The following is a 25,834-nucleotide window of genomic DNA, read 5'->3' as shown; positions in this document are numbered from 1 at the left end:
GTCAGCAGACAAAAATAGGTCAAAAATTCTAGACTCTGTGTTCTAAAAAGTTAAAAAATGGGGAAATATTTTAGCTATATATACAATCATAGAAGTTTGATAGGTGGACTAAGAATTAATCTATAGTTCTTAGACTGTATTACCTTTTGGGCTGGAACAATTGTATAACAGGTAGGGCTGTAACCTGTACATGGCTGATCTAGCTTTGATCCTGGGCATCCCTTATGGTTCTTAAATTCCACCAGGAGTAATTTCTGAGCATAGACTGGAAGTTAGCCCTGAGGACCACTGGGTATGCTTTCCCCCCCAAAAAAAGCTTAAAATGAATATACTAGTAGTAATATTTAATAAATATGTGTGAATATTGATTTCAATTTATTAAGTATTCCCTCCTTTCATGTTGCTTTATTGGACATGACTTGTATAGTAAAAGGCTCCTTTCTCCTTCAATATCATTTGATTTCCAGAGAGTTTCTTTCTGACTTGAAATTTTTTTTTTTAATCTTTCACATCTGCGGCCCTTCATTTCATGTTTCACTGTAAGCTAAGAGTTTCCATGACTTCAGAGATAAAAATTAATTGACATGCCAAAAAATAAAAACATTGAGCTTCCTTTGTTTGTACCTAGGATTTGCCACAGAAACTTGCCTCTACTCTTTGACCCAATGAATTATGTTATCTTTTACTATTTTCAACCCTTAGTTCTCTTTTTAAAAATTTGTATTTTAAAAAGTAAATCACTATGAGAAAAAAAGCTATAAAATTGTTCATAATTGAGTTTCAGTCATACAGTGTTTGAGTATCCATCCCTTCACCAGTGTCCACTTCCTTCCACGCATACATTTCCCTCATGCCCCTTCAGCCTGCATCTATGGCAGACACTTTTCAATTTTCTTTTTCAGCACTGTGGTTTGCAATACTGTTACTGAAGGGTTTCATGCAAATAACTTACCTCCTTTCAGCACCCAGTTTTTGTTCAGTGATCATTTCCCATTATCATTGTCATAGTGGTCCCTTCTCTGACCTAACCACCCTCCCTCCATTGTGGCTAGCTCTACTAAGGACCAATCTTCCTGGCCTTTGTTTCTGTTATTTTTGGGTATTATTCTTCTACTGTTTCTTTGTATATTGAAAATGAGTGTAATCATTCTACATTTGACCCTTTCCCTCTGACTCATTTCACTTAGCATGATATGCTCCATGTACCAGCAAATTTCATGACTTCATTTTTTCTAATGGCTGCATAATATTCCATTGTGTATTACATAGTACCATAGCTTCTTTATCTACTTGTCTGTTCTTGGGCACTGGGTTGTTTCCAGATTTTGGCTATTGTGAATAGTGCTGTAATGAACAAAGGTATGCAGGTGCCTTTTCTGGGTTGTGTTTTGGGGCTGTTAGGGTATAATTCCAGGAGCAGTATTGCTGGGTGGAATGGAAGCTCAATTCCTAGGAATGTCCATATTTTTTCAAAAAAAGCTGGATGAGTCTCCAGCATTGAATGAGGGTCCCCTTTCCCCTCACACTTACACCATCACTGGTTGTTTTTGTTCTTTGTGATGAGTGCCAGTCTCTTTGGTGTGAGGTAGTATCTCAGTGTTGTTTTGATTCGCATTTTCCTGAAGATTATTTATATAAAACAATTTTTCATGTACCTTTTGATCATGTGTATTTCTTCTTTGAGGAACTTTCAGTTCATTTCTTCTCCCCATTTTTTAAAGGTGGTTGAAGGTTTTTCTTGTAAAGTTCTACCAGTGCTTTATATTACTTGAATATTAACCCTTCATTGGATGAGTATTGGGCAAATAATTTCTTCCACTGTGGAATGCCTTTATATTCTAGTCTTCATTTTCTTTGAGGTACAGAAGCTTCTTAATTTAATCTAGCCCCGTATATTTATGCTTGCTTACACTTTCTTGGTCAGTATTTCATCTTTAAAGATGCCTCTACATTCAATGCTGTAGAGAGATCTGCCCTTGTTTTCCTCATAAGGGTTTGATATCAAGCTTTTTAATTCATTTTGATTTGACTTTTGTGCATGACATCAAAAAGTGCTCTGAGTTCTTCTTTTTTTTTTGCAATGTGTCTGACTAGTTTTCCCAGCACCACTTGTTGAAGAGACATTCCTTGCTCTACTTCATGTTTTTTGTTCCTTTATAAAAGATCAACTGACTGTTGAGGGTGTAGGTTTTCTTTTTTTGCTGATAGTGCCCAAACAAGTGTGACTCAGAGTTTGCATATATTGAAACTAAATCTATTAGTCAGAAGTTATACAGAATTTAATTTGTGTTCAAGCCACTTTTAAAAAATTGGATCACTGTGAGATACAGTTACAAAGCTTTCATGATATTCTGTCATAAAATGATTGAACACCCATCCCTCCACCAGTGTGCATTTTCTATCACCAATGTCCCCAGTATCCCTCCCACCACCCCCACCTGGCCCCACCCCTTACCTCTATGGCAGACAATTTCCTTCCTACTCTCTCTATTTTTGGACGTTATGGTTTGCAATACAGATACTGAGAGGCCATCATATTTGGTCCTTTATCTACTTTTAGTACATAACTCCCATCCCGAGTGATACCTCCAACCATCATTGACTTGGTGATCCCTTCTCTATCCCAGCTGCCTTCTCCCCTGGCTCATGAGGCAGGGTTCCAGCCATGAGCAATCTTACTCGCCCTTGTCTCTACTGTCCTTGGGTATTAGTCCCATGTTATTTTATATTCCACAAATGAGTGCAGTCATTCTATGTCCCTCTCTTTCTGACTCATTTTACTTAGCATGATACTTTCCATGTTCATTTACTGATAAGCAAATTTCATGACTTCATCTTTCCTAACAGCTACATAGTATTCCATTGTGTAGTTGTACCATAGTTTCTTTAACTAGTCACCTGTTCTCAGGCACTAGGGTTGTTTCCAGATTCTGGCTAATGTGAACAGTGCTGCAATGAACATACAGGTACAGATGTCATTTCTACTGTGCTTTTTTTGTATCCCGGGATACATTCTCAGAAGTCATATTGCTGGTTCATGTGGAAGCTCAATTTTTAGTTTTTTAAGGAATACTTATATTGTTTTCCAGAAATGCTGGACCAGTTGGCATTCTCACCAGCAATGAAAGAGAGTCCCTTTCTCCCCACATCTGTGCCAGCACTGGTTGTTCTTGTTCTTTTTGATGTGTGCTAGCTTCTTTGGTGTAAGATGATATCTCATTGTTGTTTTGATTTGCATCTCCCTGATGATTGGTGATGTAGAGAATTTTTCATGTGCCTTTTGTCAAGCCACATTTTGAATATGTGAAATATAGTGGTACTGGTAAAAATCTTACTTGAAATTAGCTCAGTGTCTGTCCTCTGATACCTACCTATACTTGCTGGCCAAGTGCAGGTGAATGAAAATGAGTTAGAGTAATATTTGTTTTTGTTTTAGCAGAAGAATAAAAATTATCATTGATTGATGTAAAAGATATATCAATTATCTATGATATAAAATATCATATCTTATTTAACAATAAAAGAGTTGTTAAATGAGTTAATTGCAGAAAATAAGTCAAACTTCTGTATTCTAATCCCAAGACAATATTGAACTATGAGATTTGGGGGGAGAGGGATGTCATTGACTTCCAAGTTTATTTCCATGTCTACAAAAAGAGACAATGGCCGACCACTTAAATTTTTAGTAGTTCTAAGTGCTGTAACTATGAAATTCTGATGTCTAAACATTCTAAGAAGTGCTGAATGGTTGGAAATTCATTTAAATCAAAGATAGCACATAATTATTCTTCTGTATTTAAATTTTTGTGGTTTAAAATATATTCTTTCTCTTTTTACTTAACATGTGGTCAAAGAACAGCATTGTGTCATTTCAGAGCCTGTTAGAAATACTGAATTTCAGGTTTTATCCATGACCTATTAAATTATAATCTGCATTTTTATCGAAGTGCTCAGCTGAATGTGTACAAATTAAAGTCTGAGCAGTGCTTTTTTGTCTCATTTGGAATCTTATATTGACCATGTGAGGAAAGCAGGGTATTTTACATCCTATTTTACATCTTGGAAAACCACTATAGAAAAACCAAGGTTTCTGTGCTAATATTTCACTCATAACTCTGTATTCTGATCTGCCTTTTGTAATCAAAACTAAGTTCTACTTGTACAGTAGCCCATGGTCTTAGCATGGCTCTGTGACTCTCACTAGCCAACAGATTGTGAGTGCAAATGGTGTATTCTGATCCACCTTTGGTGGGGGGGGGGGGAATTGGAAAGACCCATATATGTTCCTTTGTACTGTTTTCTGCTACTATGTGACTGGAACAGAAATAATCTCTGTGGGAAACTTGAAATGGTCTTAAAGATGGCAGTAATTTTGTCACCTTGGGTTCTAGGATCACTGTATCAAAAAGGGCCATTCCATTAACCCTGACTATTTGGACCAGGCCACTCAGCTATTTATCCTGTATGTATATAGGAACCAGACATAAACCTTTATTGAACTTGATTCGTTATGTTTGTTTAGGTCTATAGTGTTATGCACTTAGTATTTGCTCTATCAAATTCCTGTGAGCAGTAGTGTAGGGCTTGAAGTTATGGACCCTTTGGCCTAATGCATTCATTTTTGTTTGTTTGTTTGTCTGTTTTGGGATCACACCTGATAATTTTCAGGGGTTACTTCTGGCTGAGTACTCAGGAATCACTCCTGGTGGTGCTCAGGAGACCATATGGGATGCCGGGGATCAAACCTAGATCAGCTGCATGGCAAGGCAAGCGCCTTACCTGCTGTAATCTCTCTCCAGCCTGGATTAATTTGTATTTATCTTTGGCAGTTGGTGATTTGCTGGCTGTGGTCTTACATGCAAAAGCGACTGATGAAAACTGCAAAGCTGATGGGTCATGTGGATGTTAAGTGTGTTTGAAGACTCCCACATTCTTTCCTCCAGGGTAAGGCAAAGAATTATGTCACTGTTTTTGGTTTTACTACATTAGAGATGTTCTTGTGTACCAGTTTCTGGAGTGAATGTAATGATACTTCTAAAGTTATATTTGGTTCAACTAAGGAACCATGTAAATGAATAGTTATGATGAGAAATCTCTGGTCAGGGTGATGGGATGGAATCTCCACTGATAAATATTTCAAAATGGGAAGACTGAGTCAGTTTGTATGGAAAGTGACTTCCATGGGAGATATTAAACTTTCCTGAGATATGCTGTAGAAAACAGAACTAGACCTATTTACCTTTTTATTGGATAAACTTTAGTATATTGTTAGTTCTGTTCACTTTTATTTCCCTGATCCTATTTGTATCACTGTTCTTAACTGATCCTTCATTTCACTTACCTTAAGTTTTCCTTTATTAATCATTTTTCCCCCCGGCGGGGAAATAGCTTGCTGGAGCACTAGCAGAGCATATGGTTCTGCCTATTCTATTTAATTTTATTCAGTGTCACTGTGGAAGTCATATGTCCAGTCATTCCTTACTTATTTTAATACCATTGGGAACATTATAAGCAAAAATTGGCTCTGAATTTTCATTTTGCTAAAGATTTTTGAGACTTGGATGACAATTGATATGACCTTCTAAAAGTTTAGATGGGTCCACAAAAGGATGAATGGAAAGGAAACTGCATCTTTTCTGATCTCACCAGTTTCTGTAGCTTAAACTAAAACCAGACTCCTCATAGAGGAAATTATAATTAATACAAATATAAGCAGAGCTAAGAATGACTAGGAAAGAGGTGGGGGGAGGCTTAAAAACAGTGAGATAAAGAAGGAAACAGACAGCTCTCATGTGGGACTTGAGATGCACAAGGGCAACAAAGGGCCAAAAGCAACAGAACAGAACCAAGTTGGGGAGTGATCTTGGGGAGTGTTTGAGAAGGAGGGGTGTTGCGATACTTGAGGGAGAGAGGTGAGTTCACTGGTGAGGGGGTTGGTATTGGCATTATATACAAGGGAAACCATCATTAGCAGATTAACAGTATTGTATTTCACAGAACCTCTGTAGCACTGTAGCACTGTCATCTGGTTGTTCATCGATTTGCTCGAGCGGGCACCAGTAACATCTCCATTGTGAGACTTGTTGTTACTGTTTTTGGCATATTAAACATGACAGCTTGTCAGACTCTGCCATGCAGACGGGGTACTCTGGGTAGCTTGCTGGGCTCTCCGTGAGGGATGGGGGAATCAAACCTAGGTCGGCTGCATGCAAGGCAAATGTCCTACCCACTGTGCTATTGCTCCAGTCCCACAGAACCTTAATCAATAAAACAAGTTTTTTAAAAAGTAAGTAAGCACTTAGCTGAAAAACTGGGTGAGCAGTTGTTTTAAGCTTCTCAAATCAATGCTGTGTGCTAAATAATTACTCAGGATACAACAGAGGGCACCTAGAAGTCTGATGTCCAATAAGTGCCTCACATGACTCAGTAAGAGTACTATTTACTGAACAAAAAAGACAGTTAGGGCCTGTAGCTCTCTGGAGATTCCCATAAACATACATCATTACTATTCATGATGAATATTATTACATATTCAGTGATGAATATGTTTAGAGATACAGCAGAGAAAAGGCATCTGCAATGCAATTAACTGAAGAGTCCAGGTAAATAGTCGACACAGACTATGGTTTAGAGCTTGGAGGTAAAAGACCCAGTATTTTCTAGGTTTAGTGCTTACTAGATTTTGTTAAAAAAAAAATCCAAAATTTGTTAGCTTTTTCTATTTTATTCTATGGATCCATCTCTCTCTCTCTCTCTCTCTCTCTCTCTCTCTCTCTCTCTCTCTCTCTCTCTGTGTATGTGTGTGTGTGTGTGTGTGTGTGAGTGATTCATCTCTCTGTTTGAAGAACTAAAAACGTATACGGCACGCTAGGTGTGATTTTCATGTAAATACTATACAAGGATCAAATTGTGGAGGGAATGATTTTAAACTATTGTTTATGAAGCCAGAAAAAGGTAAAACTAGAGATATTAGAGGACCAATATTTTCTCTTTTTGTTGACTTAATGTGCCAGCCAATTTTTGTTTTCGGGACATAATTGCGTATCTTAGCATATTTAACACTGGCCTCTTTCCAGTCATGTCTGTAGCACTCTTACTATAATATTACAACAAAAAGTATATATCAGCATTATCAAATGTGTGAGGGGTAGGAATAGATTTGCCCCAGGTTGAGAATCCTGCTGAATGATTACAGTGATTTATATTTTGCTCTGAGTTTCCCAAAAACCATAATTTAATAATTTGGCCTTATTTTGCAGTTTTCTTTTACAGTCTGGTTATCTGTAAACTAAACATAACATTAGGAACTTTGTAGATTTGAGACTAATAAACTATGCCTGTTTTTCAAATTTCTGGGAGGAAATTCCAAAGATCATTACAAATCCTTGTGAATAGCAGTAACTGAGGTATACTGAAAGTTTAAAGGGTGAATGGTGAGTGTGGGAAATAATGAACAAAACTGGATTGTAATTTTATCTGAAAGCTTTATGTTATGCATGATCACACAATATATTTTCGATAAGGTTTCTTTTTTTGAAACTTTAGAATTAAGGAAATAAAGGAAAAATTGAGGGAGGAGGGAAGAAGGCCATTCAGAAGAGTAAGTTAATTACTTTTGTTGGAGTGATCTCTTGATGTTAAAATGACTTGTTAAAGACCAGGAAGATTGCTCATAGTTGGAAACCTGCCTCATGAGTTGGGGGGGGAGGGAAGGCAGCTGGGATAGTGAAGGGATCACCAAGTCAATGATGGTTGGAGGTATCACTCGGGATGGGAGATGTGTACTGAAAGTAGATAAAGGACCAAATATGATGGCCTCTCAGTATCTGTATTGCAAATCATAATGCCCCAAAATAGAGAATAGGAAGGAAATTGTCTGCCATAGAGGTAAGGGGTGGGGCCAGGTGGGGGTGTGGGAGGGATACTGGGAACATTTGTGTAGAAAATGTACACTGGTGGAGGGATGTGTGTTTGATCTTTTTAGGACTGAAACTAAATCATGAAAGCTTTGTAACCGTATCTCACAGTGAATCAATTAAAAAAAGAGACTTGTTAAAGTGGCCACAGTTTATAAAAAATAAAGTGGCCACAGTACACAAAGAAATAAAAATATCCTTCTAAGTGTTGTTCTTTGATTAGATTTTTTTCAGATAATACTATAAAGACAAGAGGATGATTGGAGAAATCTTTTTTATTCTAAAACCTTATGTTTCTTCTATTTGGGAATATGGGATGGAGTTATTATCAATATACATTCTTTGGGTGATAAAATATTTTAATACAACACATGTTTTTTTGATACCCTTTTAATACTGTGTTGATAGTGTTGGAACGTCCACCTATATCTGAAGTAATTATGTTACTCTAGTATAAAATTTCAATTTGAATATAAGTCAAAGGACCAGTGCAGGGATAAGATCTAAACGGGAAGATTTGAATTAAACTTTGCTGTGTCTCTGGTGCTAGTATTTACTAGGCATACTCACAGAATGCATAATAGATCCACTCTATCTTGGTTTTAATGTAGAAAAGTCATACAATACCTTTCTTTATTGATCTCTTTCATACATTTATAGTCAGATTTTTTTCAGAATTTATTTAATTTTAGGCTCCATGATTTACAATACTGTTAATGGAATCTGTTTTCATACACAAAATATTCCAGTACCACACGCTTCAGTAGAGTGTCCACTTCCCTCCACCACCATTCCAGTGGTCACCACTCCCCTGCCCCTCCGTGCCTCCCTCCCTCCCTCCCTCCCTCCCTCCCTTCCTTCCTCCTTCCCTTCCTTCCTCCCTCCCTCCCTTCCTCCCTCCCTTCCTCCTTCCCTTCCTCCCTCCCTCCCTCCCTTCCTTCCTTCCTTCCTTCCTTCCTTCCTTCCTTCCTTCCTTCCTTCCTTCCTTCCTTCCTTCCTTCCTTCCTTCGTTTTTAGGGCCACACCCGGTGGTGCTCAGGTCTTTCTCCTGGTTCTGCTCTCAGGAATCACTCCTGGCGGTGCTCAGGAGACAACATGGGGTGCTGGGGGTTGAACACAGGTTAGCATGTGCAAGGCAAATACTTTACTTACTGTATTACTGCTCTAGCCCCTTATTCTCTTCTTTTCAGTTCACTTTTTCTTCTTTTTATCTGTCCCAGATGTTGGATAGGCCCTGTTCTTAGACACTGTTAGCATTTTGATAGAATGATTCATCATTTATGGAACTTTCTCCTTCATTTTAGGGCATTTAGTATCCCTGGTGACTGAATACTCATTACTCTAACCAAGTCAGTGTGTTAACAGTATCCCTCCCACTCCATTTCCAATACCTGTGATTGTGAATCACCGACTTGAAAGATATGCCTTTTGTGGGATGAGGAACTATATATATATATATATATATATATATATACACAATTGTATTATACTTCTGTCATAATATGGTAGGAAAGGTGCAGGGAATCTGAGGTGCTTCAATTTCTGAAACAACCTGTACTTTTCCCAGTGTTTTTACTTCTCTGGAAGCCAAGTTTCTTCTACAGAGATCAAAAGAATCAGGTTTTGCCAATGCAAAACTACTTGGCCTGGACCTTGAAATCAGCCCAGATATGAGGAGGAGGGGTGGTAGGCAGGAGAGAATGGGGAGACTACTAAGGCTGTGTAGTAGGATTCTGGTTTTTATTCTTGACTCACTGCTACAAAATCTCCTATATTTACTTGGAAGTAAATTATTGCTGTCTACATGTGGCAGTGACATAGAAAAAGCAAAAATAAAGAGCAATTTAAAGGCAGTCCAAGCAAGAGATACTTTGCAAGTCATTTCTTTCTTTCTTTTTCTTTTTGTGATTCCAAATATAGGCAAAATAGCCTCTAAGTATGTGAGATTATGTGTAAGCTATCTGATGGGCGAATTGGAGATTGTTTAAAGTTAGTAAAAAGAAAAGGAATGCTTTTAGACATCTTGCTGTGGGACCATCTTTGACCACAAGGATAGAAACACGTTCAAGTTACCCTAAGAAACAGAAGGCTTAGTAAGGATACATAGAAAGAAAACATTGTCAGACATGTGGCACTTGTAGGAAGATTTAACCTTTTAGACTGAGAAAGAGCCTTAATCTGGTCAGACCTCCTCATGAAGATAGAAGTATAGCTTCCAGAAGGAAAGACTCCAGACTCTCTGCACCAAGTGGTTGGTAGAGCTCTATTCTACTTGACTGTTAATGTGGCAGAGTATTTCCATTTGGCTTCTCTCCTCAGGTCCTCTGTTTCTGCTGATTGCTTCCACAAGCTAACTGATGATCTGGACCAAGAGAAAACGCATACTTTTGTTATAATTATTATCCCTACAGGACTAAGCTCTTATACTAAGCAATATGCCTCCTCTTCTGAAATCCTTTTTGTCCTAGGGCTGCTTGGTTCAGTAAGAACTATGATCTTGGCAGTTTCTCTAGAACAGAGCAGTGGTGAGATAGACTGATAGAAGCTGAGGTCATAGAATGATCACAATCATTTGTGGGCTATTAAAAAAATAGAAACAAAACATTGTAAGAGACTAACACCCAAGGACAGTAGAAACGAGGGTCAGGACGAATGGTCCATGGTTGGAAGTTTGCCGCAAAGGCTCGGGGAGAGGGTAGTTGGGACAGAGAAGGGAACATTATGACAATAATGGTTGGAGATGATTGGAGATGTGTGCTGAAAGTGGGAAAATGACCAAATATGATGGCCTCTCAGTGTCTATATTGCAAATGATAATACCCCGGGGGGGTGGGGAGAGAGAGAGAGAGAGAGAGAGAGAGAGAGAGAGAGAGAGAGAGAGAGAGAGAGAGAGAGAGAGAGAGAGAGAGAGAGAGAGAGAGAGGTGTCTGCCATAGAGGCAGGCTGGAGGGGGGATGGCAGGAGGGATACAGGGGATATTGGTGGTGGAAAATATACTGTTGGAGGGATGGGTGTTGGAATGTTGTATGACTAAAATTTAATCATGAAAGCTTTGTAACTGTATCCAACAGTGACATAGTAATTCAATTAAAAAAAACTGAGTTCTTTCTTGTCTATGGGTCCAGAATTCTTGTGGAAGCAACCTAAACAGTTTTTGTGTGAAATGTGTATAATAAAATATTGGAAGATTTCAGAGTCTACAAATACAGGGGAAATTGTGAAAAAAGCCTGAACCTATTCTTTTGAAAAGATTGATTAGTGCAGAATGGGAAGAGAATTGTTGGTCTCGTAGAAGGAGTTATGTTTTTCAAATGATTATCTTATTTTTTGAATCTGTCAAATAAGACTGCCTCAGCCATCTATTAATCCCCCAGGAAAAATGCCTAGGTGACTAAGTATTGAAAGACGTTTTGACATTCTTAACAAGTGTTGTTCAACAGTTTGCCTTATAAAATTTCAGTTTTGACAAAGGAAAATTGTCAGAGTAGACTTAAAAAGGTTTTAATGTGTTTTTGTTCACTTCCCATTGATACGGGAGAGTTAGTTTTCATTTGGATCAGTGTGACTTTACAAAGTATCATCTTTGTGTGGCAGAAGGTTCTTTCCTTATTTATGATCTGTCAGTGTAAGTAAGTGCAATGATCCCAGCACTATGGACTTGCACAGCTGTGAGAGGGGGGTCTGTAGCATCACAAACAGCCCTTTACTTAACTGCATTCATCAACACACACTTTTCAAGTAACTGCTTATGGGTGTCACATTCAGAGAATTAATATTTCCTTATAGAGATGTTGCTTTTGTGGAATGGGACAGCAGGAGAGTTCAGCAAACCTTCTGCAGCTACTGGCCAGAGACAGAATGTATCTATTATTGAAGGGTGATCACGATCAGCTTTCTCACTAGCTGCAGACTACTGGGGTGAAAAGAGCAGAGACATATCATTTGTTTCATTTTTTTCACTCTGTGAAGATCTCAGTCTCTTCCATAGAACTAAAAATGTGAAGGAGAAAATACAGAACCATGTCCTATTAGTTTGATATATTTTCATATTTTTCTGAACCAGAATATTTGTATAGAGATAGCCACATGTTGTCAGATTAAAATCTATTTTAAGCCAAAGGAAATAAAACAATTTTAAAAGATACATTAACAAAAATTTTGTGTTTATATATAATTTTTGCTTTTTGAGTCACACCCAGTAATGCTCAGAGATTACTCCAGGCTCTGCATTCAGATTCAGGAATTACTCCTGATGGTGCATAGGGATGCCGGGGATCGAACCCAGGTCAGCCATGTGCAAGGCAAATGCCCTAAACTGCTGTACTATCACTCTGGCCCCTGTGTTTATAATTTTTAAATAAAAAACAAATATGATTGTTCTAGAATTAACAATTCTCCATGTCAGAATTGTAAAGACATGTGTTTGCTCCAGGGTGTAGAGATTCTGAGTTTGCTGAATTCTGAATCCTGCAATTTTGTCCTGTTACAGACCATTCTCTGTGAGGTTTCTAAGGAAGAGATCAGAGGGAAGCAGTTCAAGGGTGACATATGCAGGTGTCTGAGGGCAGGACTGGACCCTCTAGCCCCTGGTAGGCTGCATTGCCCTCTTACAAGGCATGGACGGCCAATATTGACTCAACCGAATATTTTCCCTTCCTTTTGAGCCCATCATTGAATTTTGGTCTTTTTTCACAGTTGCAGAGCTGTGACTAAATAGCATCCTCAAATTTGACATATTCTTTTTCAGCCCTTCTCCATAGAGGGGGTTTCACAGACAAGGAAGAAGGCAGACAAGTATGTGCTTTCCTTAGCAATTAAAAGCTGGACTCTGGACAGTTCCATGTATTGGAAAGAACACATTGATCACTTCTGAAAAATTTAATTATTAACATTAGTAAAATATTTGTCAAGGAGCAAATAATAGGATATTATTTGTGATTCCCACCTTAAAAATTAATGTTTTTACTTTGGAGATATGCAACTTTCCTTTGTTCCGTACTCAGTTTTAACTTTTTGTTCTTCTGGTCTTTCTCCAGGTGCCCTTCCATCTTTTACTTCTTTCTATTATCCTTATTACCTCTTTAGCACTTTCAGTCTCCTTATCTCCATTATCTTTCTCTATTTTTATAGTTCCATGTTCTCAGATGGCTGCATGATGAGAGGTTGTTCAATTGGGCATAAAGTTTACCCACAGTATGACTAAACCTCTTTTTACCTTTCTATTCTTTGCACAAATTTATTATCCACAGTGGTCCTTAGTCCCTTTCTCCCCTTTCCCACCTCCCCAGAATACCCACCTTTTTTTCTTTTTAAGTGACCATTTGGTTTGACAGCATCAATCCATCTTGGACCTGGTAACCAGATAGACCTGCAGTTCTATCCTGTCTCTGATTTTAGAAATGTGCCTTTGACAAATTTTTATTTAGCTCAGTCATCCACCATATGGTGGAATCACAATGTCTGTTTTATAAGGTGCTTATGATCATGGTATGTAAGGTATTTTTCTGCCTTGCGTTCCCTCTTTCTGTTTAGCACAGAGCTATGTAGAAGTCTTATACTTGCTTGCTTGTGAAAAAGATCGCATTGCATACTTGGTCTGAATTATAGTTCCTCTACCTGTTATTCTCATAACTGTCTAACTTCCTCTTTCTTTGATAAGACCCTACTTATTCCTAATCCTATCGGATACATTTTCTTTCCTGTTATTATGAAAATAAAGTTCATGTATCCTCATGGACTGGAGTGATAGCACAGCGGATAGGGCGTTTGCCTTGCATGCGGATGACCCAGGTTTGATTCTTCTGTCCCTCTCGGAGAGCCCGGCAATCGACCCAGAGTATCTTGCCTGCATGGCAGAGCCTGGCAAGCTACCCATGGTGTATTCAATATGCCAAAAACAGTAACAGCAAGTCTAACAATAGAGATGTTACTGGTGCCTGCTTGAGCAAATCGATGAACAATGGGAAGACAGTGCTGCAGTGCTACAGTTTCCTCGTGGTGTCATGGTATTTCTGCCCACATGAGAAGTTGACAGCAGCTTCAGAGCCACTGTATACAACTTGAGTGCAGATTCACATTCTGTGTTTGCTTTCTCTCATGTAAAGGAACGTTTATCATGAAAATCAATTGCTATGATTGTAGCTGTAATCTTAAAGTATACCTCTTGAAAAGTTTTTTATGACCTAAACAACAGACTTTTTATTTCAAATACCATGTAATAAAATGAAACATGACATTAAAAACAGGATTGTTTACACAAACTCTTGGACTTTATTCAAACAGACTCTATCCACGTTGATTCTTAATTATAACATGCTTGCAGGAATAAGCCTGCTGGTGTCCTCAACCAAAGGTGATGCTCTCCTGGCGGTGCAACCCTTCTTTAACTATGGGGCTAAAAGCACATCAGTTTTCTTTTGTTCATTCTATTTAAAATGTATTTTTCTTCCTCTTGCTCAAATTATTTAAACCCTATATTAGGCTTGTACGTTTGGTTTCTTAAATCTAACTGTTGCTGCTCTTGTTTTCTTTTTCTTTTCCTTTATTTCCCATATATGTATATATATATTCATTTTTATTTAGCTTTGAGGCCAAACCCAACAGTGCTCGGGGCTTATTCCTGTCTCTACACTTAGCACAGGGATTAAACCCCGGTTGACTGCATGCAAGACAAGCAAGCGTCTTTCCTGCTATACAAGGATATAAATAACATAAATAACCCTATGACTTATTTTCCATAATTTTTATGCATAAAATAAAGTTTTATTTTTTCTACTCAAGGTAATATGAATCAAATTTCATTGCTTTTCTAGTTTGAACTATTGGATTATTTATTAACATGGGTTAAAATCTCATATATGTCATTCTCATTGAATAAACTATCTCCCCATTTTTTGTTGATATGTTAATTTGTTAAAGAAATAACTACGGCTTCTTCTTGGATTCTTCAGTATTATTTTGCTGTTTATCAATATATTGCTGATTGGATCCTTACCAGTTATCTAGTGATTTTTTTTTTTTAATTAGGGCTTGGAGGGAAATATCTGGAAAGGGAAGCTCCTTCAAGGTCTGGAAGGAGCTGACATAGTATAATCTTCCCAGGCTTCTTTTTCTTTTCCTTTTTGGTAACACCGGGTGATACACAGGGGTCACTCTTGGCTCTACAGTCAGGAATTGCCCCTGGCGGTACTCAGGGGACCATATGGGTTGCTGGGAATTCGGGTTAGCTGCCTGCAAGGCAAATGCCCTACCCACTGCGCTATTGCTCCAGCCCCCCAGGCCTCTCTTTTTACGAAGAGTTAAGAGTTTGCATTCCAGATATAAAGATTAGCTAGTGTAATTTTCTTGAATGAAGAGATTTCAAAGATAGGAAATTGAATCCCCCTTCCTTTTTGTGAGCACTAATGGAGGAAAAACACTTAAGTATGTTTTTAAAACACGTTTAAGTGTGTTTTTATTTATTTATGTTAGGGTGGTTTTTGTTTTTGTTTTTGCCATACCCAGCAATGCTCAGAATTTACTGCTGGTTGTGCACTCAGGAATCACTCCTGGTAGTGCTCAGTGGGCCATAAGGGATGTGGGGTATTGAACTTGGGTCAGCTGAGTGCAAGACAAGTTCCCTTACACACAGTACTATTGCTCCCGCCACCCAAGAGTAAGGAAGGAAGCCCTGATTACTGCAAGGCATTGCCTCAATTCTCCCTTCCCACCCCTTGAGACACATTCTTCCATTACCATCACCGCCATCACCATCACCATCTCCATCCCTAAAAGATGCCATATTTGGGTACCGAGAAACTTTGACCTTGTTTGAATATTTTTTCCCTATTACCCTCCCCCCTTATGGCAGAGTCTGGCAAGCTACCCATGGTGTATTCGATATGCCAAAAACAGTAACAGTAACGGGTCTCATTCCCCTGACCCTGAAAGAGCCTCCAATATGGCAGCATTGAGAAAGACAAGTAAGGAGAGGCTGCTAAAATCTCAGGGCTGGGAGGAATGGAGATGTTATTAAACATCTCTAGTAAATCGATGAACAATGGGATGATAGCCCCCCCTCCCAATTAAACAGTGAAGCCTCTAAAAGCAGTGAGCATGTTATGTTCTCTTACATTCTTTTTTTTTTGTGGGCAGGGGGTGTGCTCACTCCCAGCAAGGGGTTACTCTTAGCTCTGCATTCAGGAATTACTCCTGGTGATGCTTGGGGGACTATATGGAATGCTGGGTATCGAACCTGGTTCGGCTGTATGCAAGGCAAACACCCTACCCACTATACTGTTGCTCCAGCCCCATGTTCTCTTACATTCTTTGTCTGCATTGAAAGGTATATGACTGGAGATTTGAGTGTGGGGCTTTCGTTGCTAAAAAGTTCTCTTTGTATTTTATTATATTTACCTTCATTTACTGTTTTCATATTTAAAATTCAACAACCTCTTGCATTTTTCTCCTGAAAATAGCATTAATTTTTTGGACAGGTTCTCATTTTGTATGCCTTCAAAGCAGTCTGAGTAGCTTTGATTTGGCCAAACCTGACATTGTGCATTAAGCTGATTTGTTTTTCTATCTTGTAACCCTGTCAAGATTCTATGATCTCTGGAGTGTGGAGCTCAATTTTTGACTTAAAGGTTTTCTTTTCTCTCCAGTACCAGGATATGGAAGGATACCAGGGTTGTTTTTCATCAGGTACCGCTTATATAGTTTTGAATGAGTTTATTTCTCTGTATGCTTATAATCTCATCATGATGAGTCATCCCTATTTCTGTTACTCAGATCACTCACTTTATTAGTTGGGCTATCACAACGGTGAAGTAATTTGTTTTTATTGGGGTTCTACATTTTTGTCCTAATTGTTTAAGGCATTTTTTTCCAAGCCAGACCCATTTATTTGAAGGTCAGGGACAAGCCCTAATTCCCATGTATCCTTGGCTACCCTTTATGTCTCTGCAGACCAAGCATAAGACTGCATTTAAATTAGGTGAGCCATAAATGTTTTAATCTAATTAAATCCAGCCTATAGAATTCAGCAGGAAGGAATGCCCTTAATACTTTTGCATCTAAGCACACCCTAGAGGTCTGTCTGGTTTACCACCTCATTATATAATCATCAACTTATTGATTCAATTATTCATACTTCTCCCATTTCCTTCATTTTGTGCCAAGCACTATGTAAAGTGTAGGGGATTTGAGGTGAACATTTAAACATCGAATGCATCATCAAATGAAGAGGACAGACATTGAACAAATAATTAAAATAATTATGAGAGTTATAATACAGATATCCATGATAGGAAGCTACTTTAGAACACAATAAAGTAAAGTTTATATGAAGATTTGATTTTTAAAATTAAGAGCTGAGAATATTTAATATAGGGAAGGGAAGTGACTTTTCAAAAACTGGTTGTAATTTACAGGATAAGTAACTCATTTCTACACTGCCCTGAATTCATTCTGCATTTCATGAGAGTGCTGTAAAAACACTCATTGTTACTTGATTTGATATTTAATTGTATAGGTAAAACAATTTAGTTATTATATGAATCACATTTGATAATGTACTTACTGTTAATATTTTGATAACAAAAAACCAATATAGACTTTTCCCTTTCTTGCTACTTATAAAACAATTCCATGCTTTACTATTTTACCTTCTGATTTTTAGTTTCCTTTCTCAAAACTCTGTTATGGTTTATACTCTTCATGAGTATTAAAGTATTCCCCCACAACTTCCCCTAACTCATCAGGATTTTTTAAATCTTGTCCAACAGAGTGATAAAATTGAAAGACTCAGGATTTATAGAAATTCAGAGTGGCCAAAAGATATGTGATAATCAGGTAAGAATCTCTAAGATTAAAAATTTAGCATATTGGTGTCAGAAAAAACGGAAAACCTCTAGTTTTAAAAGTTAGAAGCCTTTAAAAAACACTATGGTCAAGCAGCCTGGTGCGGAGTCTGGTGGCATGGTTATGGGGGCCTCATTTTATGCTCCCTTCCGGGAGAAGCAGCCATGAGTTCTGGACAGTGGCCGATGAGGAGATTATCTGGCGCTGGCAGGAGGTGGCTTATGGGCATGATCCCTGGGCTGCCAGAGTCTTGGGGGAAGCAGGCAGAGAATCTCTTGCTCCTGGGTCCCATTGAGCCCAGAGTCCAAGGTCACAAAGTTCTGCATTACCTGGGTTCTGTGGAACTTCACTCATGCATGAGGCTCAGCCAAGCATGTGGAAAGCAGCTTGGAGTGTGGCGGTGGTTGGGTTGTGGAGCTCGCTGCTTGGGCTGGGTCCCTTGGGGAAGGGAGGGCTCTCACCCGCCCCCTTTTGGGGCACCCCAAGTGAAAACAGCCTGGTGTGGAGTCTGGTGGCATGGTTATGGGGAGCCTCATTTTATGTTCCCTTGTGGCAGAAGTCCTCAAAAGGTTTGTCTCTACTCTCTCTTCCCTCTCTTCTGAATCGACAGGGGCTTGAAAAGTCTTTGTATTAATTGAGTTTATACAATTTATAAAGTTCTGTGAGTTCTGGACGGTAGCTGATGAGGAGATTATCCGGAGCCGGCAGGAGGTGGCTTATGGGTGTGACCCCTGGGCCGCTGGAGACTGGGGGAAGCAGGCAGTGGATCTCTCTGTACAAAATAGCCGTACAACTAAATTTTTACCGAAGTTATAAAATTTATTTTAAACAGTTTTTGCAGCCTCTACTTTCAGTTGTGTGACCCTGTTGTGGCTAATAGTTGAAGAAACTTGGGTCAAGAATAATTTCATGTTGATAAGATATCAAATAGGTATACAGTTCTGTAATAGAGAATATATAAGTGCCTGCCTAGGTTAGATGATATGAATGTGTGTGTACGTTAATTAATTCCAATCAATGAGTACTTCACATTGAAGGAGCTATTATAGTACAATTTTCTGTACCTCCAGAACCATTTGACTGAGTATTGTGAATAGTTTTGGCAAATTATTTTCAAAAGAATTAGCAATTTCTTTCATAACAGTTTATTAGGAATCCTAAACACCAATAGTTTAAATCTGATTGCAGAGATAGTTAGTCTTTTCTGTGGTGGCGCTGGAAAATCAGAATGCATTTTTAAGAGAAAAGATTGCTTTGCAAATAAAATTAGTGCTTGTTCATCTCTTTATTAAGCTTTTTTTTCATTTTTGGAGGTGATGTTTTCCTCTAGTAACATATTATTTTTGAGCATTAGGATAATGCTACTGCACAGACAGTGGCTTGGAAACATTTATAGAGTTTTTGATAGCCTTATTAATTCACAACTAACACCTAATTATTTAAAACCCTTAATTTTCAATAGGTTCAGAGAATAAAAAGATCTGTCTGCAGCTAATTCATTCTTTGGGGCCAGAAGGTTGGAAAAACAAAGGTATGTTTAAAGAAAGTTGGTTACTGAGTATAAATCTCTAATGAACTCTACTGTCCATTCTTCTCTTACTTTTTTATCTTAAGAATTTGTACTCTAGGGAAATCATAAAAAACATCCTAACAGGAAAAATGGAAATGGACTCTTAGAAACTTGAAATACATATCATACCTTTACTTTACAAAATTAAATTTGTTTTGATCTAAAATTGGGGACATTATGTTATGTCAGATAACTTATACAAAGACTTTTCAAGCCCCTGTCAATTCAGGAGAGAGGGAGGAGAGAGTAGAGACAAAGCTTTTGAGGAGTTTTTGTCTTTGCTTTGGAAATAATAAATGCTCAATGAAGATCAGATGTTAGAGTGAAAAGATTCAATAAAATCATGTGTTTTTTCTATTTTGGAGCCTATATGTGAATGAATGAAGTGACAGTTAACCGGGATATTATTCTGCTAAGTTAATATGTCCACAAGGAGAGAGGGAAGGAATTCAGGATATTCTTTCTCTACTCAGGAGTAGTAATGACTATTGACTGTGGACTTAAATGGATCAAGGAGATGATGCAAACATGAAGAAGTTGAGAGACAGTGAAAAGCTGTACCCACAGGTCACACTGATATTGAGGCACCAGTAAAAGGAGATGGAGGTGGAGAGTATAGATGAGAGTATGGATGAAATTCAATTAAGAACTTGTATGTAACTTTGAATTAGGTTGGAGAATATGTTTTGAGAAGCCAGAATGTTGGAAGGATCATCTGGGTGGGTAATGAGTTCACGTAAGTTGTGAACAGTAGAGAGCCCAGGGAGCCAAGATTTCTTTTTTCCCCAAATCCGGAAGGACCTGAATTTGTGTGATTCAGAGTTTAGTGTTGCAGAAGAGGAAAGTAGGGACACTATTCTAGATGTGGTAAAGAGAAGTGATAAGTATCCTCACCTCTCTCTAAGTCTTATTGTTTCAAGGGATGTGGGAAGAAAACAGGCACAGCTTGAGAGAATGGAGGATGGGGAGAAGGGAACAGACAGTACTGTTAGAAGAGGAACTGGTTGGGGGGTGGGGAAAAAAAAAAGAAGAGGAACTGGAGGCACTGTTGGGAGAGGAGGTCAAACATATATAGGATCTTGTTGATGACTGTCTGTGAGAACCAGAAAGAAAAAGACTTCGTGCACTGGGAGAGGGCAAAAGGAATCAAAGAGGCTATAAAAGTTGGGGAAAATGAGAAATGACCTGGGAGTCTGGGTTTCTTATTGTGTTTACTTTTATTTATTGTGTTAAGGACAAAATAGATGGTGAAATTAGTTCTCATAGTTCCCAGGTTGCAGTTACTGGAAATGGGATGGAAGCAATGTGGATATTGAGACACTCAGATTCTTGGACTCCAGGGTCCTCTTTGGAGGGTAGTTTTTTTTTTTTTTTTTTTGCTTTTTGGGTCACACCCAGCGATGCTCAGGGGTTACTCCTGGCTTTGCACTCAGGAATTACTCCTGGCGGTGCTTGGGGGACCATATGGGATGCCGGGGATCGAACCCGGGTCGGCCGCGTGCAAGGCAAACGCCCTACCCACTGTGCTATCGCTCCGGCCCCATTGGAGGGTAGTTTTATACGGAGCAAATAGGGAGTCTGTTTAAACCCAGCCAGAAGAGGGACTGTCTTAATCCCGAGATCCAGATCATCCCAAGATCATCCTTACACTTACTCAGGGAAATGTAAAAAACTGTGGAGGATTGTCAAAGTCCCTCTTACTTAGTTCAACTTTGTAAATAACATTTTCCAACACCGAGACATTTTCTTTGTGCCATATTTCTGTTACTTTGTATCTGATGAAGAGCCCTCCTTAATTTCTCATCTATTACCTTCCCACTTATCCATATATTTAGTCTGTGTCCAATGGAAGCCACAGTATGTGCTTTTTGGGGACAGAGCATCTGCCATGTGGCCTATAAGATTGTTCAAGTATCATCACTTCTGTCAATGCAAAGAGCCTTTCGATTCTATGAATTCCACGGTACAAACCAATAGATCCTATGTGTTTGAACTGATATTTATGTGATCCATTTTGGGAAAATTAATTTCTGTTTAATTCTTTGTGAATGTTGCATTTAAAATTCAAATTAACTTCTTGGTAAGTCTTTACTATGTTCACGCATCCAGATGCTACTATCTCTATTCTTTACCACAGTTTATTGAAACCGAAACAACTTGTGTAAAGAAATCCAAGAAAGATTTGTCAAAAGGACATAATTTTAATTCCTCTTTCTGGAATCTTGTTACTGTTACAAGCTTATCACACAGAAATGACATTTCATGAAATGTAACTTGACCTCGAAAGGTCTACTCTGTGTGTAAAGAACTTTTCAGATATGAATCATAATTTTTTAAAAACAAAGGAAATGAATAAATATGAGGAATCTGAGGACAAAAGTTACTTCCAGGAAATACTTTCTTTTTTTCTTCCCCCTTTTTTTTTTTGGCCATTCCTGGTGGTTCTCCTGGTGGTACTCAGGGCTTATACTTGGAGGACTATATAGGGTGCTGAAGATTGAACCCCAGTCAGCCAGGTGCAAGGCAAGCGACCTACCAACTATACTTTCATTCTGCCATCCCAAATACTTTATTTTCAAGTGAAAAATTACAGCATGTGGTAGGGGTCCAGAGATGGACTAAAACAAGAAAGATAGCATTGATTAGAGTTTTAAAAATACATCTTTGAGTCCAGGGGGAAAATTTCAATGATAAGGTGCTTGCCTTGCATGTGACAGACAACAGTTCCATTTATGGCACCATGTGTGGTCCTTGTCAGGAGTGATCAGCTAGGAGTAAGCCCTGAGCATATCTGAGTGTGCCCTAACCCCTCTTCCTAAGAAAAAGGTACACCTTCTTTTCTGGAAAATCTCTCTATGGATCACTTCTATAGTATACAAATAATAAACCCAGCCAAACTTAATTTACTGGCATTTCCACTAATTTTGCATTTTCTCCTAACCATCCTTACATCAGCTGCATAGTTATGATCATAGTGCAGTCCCCGCAAGATCCTGAAAGTCCTGAGATAGCAAAGTTAAATCAGTTCCCTGCCAGGCTGAAAGCTTTTAGAAGGCAGGATTAGACTTTTTATATCTTACAAGGTGACTTTGGGGAAATGATCTCATGCTTCTGGATGACCTAGATGCCAAAGCTATAATGATCTCTGCATATATATATATATGTATATACATATACATATATATTCAATGTATAGTTGTTGAATTATCATAAATGTATTTATTTATTACTTTGAATATTTTCCTAATTCTGTGGATGCTATTAGTTCAAATGCTTGGATATATAGAAGTATATAAACAAATAAGGTATACCTCTTGGAGAGCCCAGCAAGCACTGAGAGTATCTCGCCTGCATAGCAGAGCCTGGCAAGCTAACCATGGCGTATTTAATATGCCAAAAACAGTAACAAGAAGTCTAACAATGGAGATGTTACTGCTGCCCGCTTGAGCAAATCAATGAACAATGGGATGACAGTGCAGTGCTCTATATGTAGGAACAAAATAAGGCATAAGGAATATTTGCATACATAGACATCCTAACTCTTTTTCTTATCTAACGTTGTTTAAATTAGCCAGAATATTGCATTTCCTGCTTTGATAGGTATAGAAACTTTGCTGTAAATGTTTTATTTTGCTGGTTTTATTTTTCACTTATTTTATTCTGTTGTTTTGGATATTTTGGGCCACACCCAGTGGTACTCAGGGCTCACTCCTAGCTCTGCGCTCAGGCATCACTATTGGCGGTACTCTGGTGACCATATGGGAGGTTGGGATCAAAGCTGGGTGAGCTGCATGCAAGGCAAGCACCATGCCTGCTGTACTAGCTTTCTGCCTGCTTCTGCTTTTAAATATTTTCCCACATAGAGGACACAATGTTTTTTGTCAGATGAAAACCATGTCTTAGGGAAAAAAAAATCAGAATTCTAGGTAAAGATAACATGGCATATTATTGAATCAGCAGTCTCTCTGAGAAATGGAAAGGTGATTTAAATAAAAAAGCAGTAACCAAAGAAATCATGGTTGAAGTTCCCAGAGTTGAGGAGTGCATGCACCTAGGCCAACAGTACCCAAAAGTTCTCAGCCAAAGAGACCCAAATAAAACCACTCCAGGACACATCATAATCAGAGTGACTCAAATAAAACCACTCCCAAACAAATCATAATCAGACAAAGCCAAAGACAGAGATAGATTATTTAAAATAGCAAGAACAAAGGAAATTTCAAGGGAGCTTCCTTAAGATTCACAAGTCATTCTCTATGGACTGGAAGAAAATAGGGTGGGGGAGAATATTGTTTAAAAAACTCAATAGATGAACACTTCACCAAGAATGCTCTGTCCAGTTCGACTTGTCATTCAGGTCTGAAGGAACTACATAGCACTTCAAGGATAAGCAACATCTAAGATAGTTCATCGCCTATCCTAACTCCCAGCCCCCTCAAGTGGCATGTTTCCAACCAGTTCTCATGTTCTTTGTTTCCATTGTCTTTAGGTATTTGCCATTCCATCATTATGTTTCTTTATATTCCACATATGAGAGAGATCATTCTGTATTGGTCTCTCTCACTCTGACTCGTTTCACTCAGCATATACTCCCAGGCCTCTCCATGTAGCAGCAAATTTCATGACTTTATCTTTTCTTACGATTGAGTAATATTCCATTGTGTATATATGTACCATCGTTTCTCTATCCAGTCATCTATTCTTGGACACTTGGATTATTTTCAGATTTTGGCTATTGTGAATAGTGCTGCAAGGAACATTAACTGTGCAAATATCTTTTCTCCATTTTTTTGGACCCGTGGGGGGTATATTGCCAGAAGTAGAGTTGTTGGATCAAATGAAAGCTCAATTTTTAGATTCTTTTTGAATGAATGTCTATATAGTTTTCTAGGAAGGCTGGATCAATATTCCCAACAGTGGTGAATGAGAAGCCCTTTCTTACAAGATCCATGCCAACACTGTTTGTTCTTGTTCTTTTTGATGTGTGGTGTGAGAAGTATCTCATTGTTGTTTTGATTTGCATCTCCCTGATGATTAGTGATGCAGAAATTTTTTTATATGCCATTTGTATTTCTTTGGGCCATTTGTATTTCTTCTTTGAGAAAGTCTCTGTTCATGATGGGGTTGGATGTTTCTTTCTTGTGAAATATATTTCTATTAGTGCCTTATATGTCTTTGATATTACCCCCTTGTCACATGAATGTTGGTAAATAATTTCTCCCATTCCCTTGGCTATCTTTGTATCTTGGTCATCATTTTCTTTGAGGTACAGAAGCTCCTTATTATAATATAGTCCCATTTGTTTATCTTTGCTTCCACTTGCTTGGTCAGTTGTGTTTTATCCTTGAAGATGCCTTTAGCTTCTGTCATGGACAATTCTACCTATGTTTTCCTCTGTGTATTAAGGTACATAGAATTCAGATCTGATATTGAGGTTCTCAACCTGAAAACCTGTGTACCTGGAATTTTCTTCCATTTGGTTTTCTGTAGAGATTAGTTGTGAAGCAGCGGATTTGGACCATTGGCATCACCACAGCTGTGTGTTTGTGTTGGGGGGAGGAGGGAAGAAGAGAGGGCTTGCTCCTGTGGCTTCTGCAGGACGAAGACTTGGCCTAACACCTTCCCAAGGGCATCTCAGATTTTCAGCTAGGATATTGGTGCACCTGTGCATCTTAGCAGCTTGGCTTGCATATCCTTAGAGATTTAGTCATGAGTATATAAAACTGGGCTGATGGATGAATTTACATGGTGGCAGCCGTGGGGTGTGGATTTATGTTTTCTTAATGATTAATGATGATACTTATGTTTTTGTATCACATAGGCACATAACCAGTTCATAACTTTGGGAGCAGAAGCAGCAATTAATTTTGATTAGGATTCCAGAGAAGGTTAAAATTAAGCGATGTTTTATATTTTGCTATTATATGATAGTACCAGTACTTGCTCACCCTTGTTTTGTGCCACTTCATTTCATTGTGAACACATTCTGAGGCACTCTCCGATCTCAAGTTTCAAAGTTCATAATAAATGTTAGACTGTTCTCTAGAAGTTTGTATGTGAAGAGCTTACATCAAAATACTGTAGTAAAATGGTACATGAATGAGTCAGGACAGATTGTGTGTATGGAGGCCTGCTGCCTTTTTATGTCTTATGTCTCTCTCTCTCTTTTTTTCTTTTCATTTGCTGATTCACAGCAGAGGTGCTGAGCATCATCTGATCAGCTTTCTAGACCAAGTGTAAGGATTCAGAGCTTTCCTCCCAACATAGTAGCTACTATTCCCAGGCAACTATTTAAAATATGTCAAATAGATTTAGTTCCTTCAGTCTCATCAGTTGCATTAAAATTGCTCAGCAGTTACAACTAGCTGTCACTGCTATCCCATTGCTCATCGATTTGTTTGAGCGGGCACCAGTAACATCTCTCATTGTGAGACTTATTTGTTACTGTTTTTGGCATATCAGTATGCCAGGGGTAGCTTGCCAGGCTCTGCCGTGCAGGCGTGATACT

At 38.4% G+C, this 25,834-nt stretch overlaps 1 protein-coding gene across 8 annotated transcripts in view; it reads left to right on the top strand.

The window, feature by feature from the left end:
* Positions 1-25,834, top strand: part of TMEM108 (transmembrane protein 108) — a 255,917-nt gene that overhangs the window by 5,093 nt on the left and 224,990 nt on the right. For 6 of the 8 annotated variants that reach the window (XM_055126178.1, XM_055126177.1, XM_055126170.1 and 3 more), the window contains exon 2: positions 4,830-4,944. The gene's annotated coding sequence lies outside the window, so the exon portion shown is untranslated. Of the gene's footprint in view, positions 1-4,829; positions 4,945-19,218; positions 19,288-25,834 lie in introns of all 8 variants that reach the window. The other 2 variants (XM_055126175.1, XM_055126174.1) reach the window with 1 other exon arrangement.

This window comes from Sorex araneus, chromosome 2 (assembly GCF_027595985.1).
Source record: "Sorex araneus isolate mSorAra2 chromosome 2, mSorAra2.pri, whole genome shotgun sequence".
Taxonomy (NCBI): Eukaryota; Metazoa; Chordata; class Mammalia; order Eulipotyphla; family Soricidae; genus Sorex; species Sorex araneus.
Note: the sequence above shows the minus strand (reverse complement) of the source record. Positions and strands in the feature narration are given on the sequence as shown.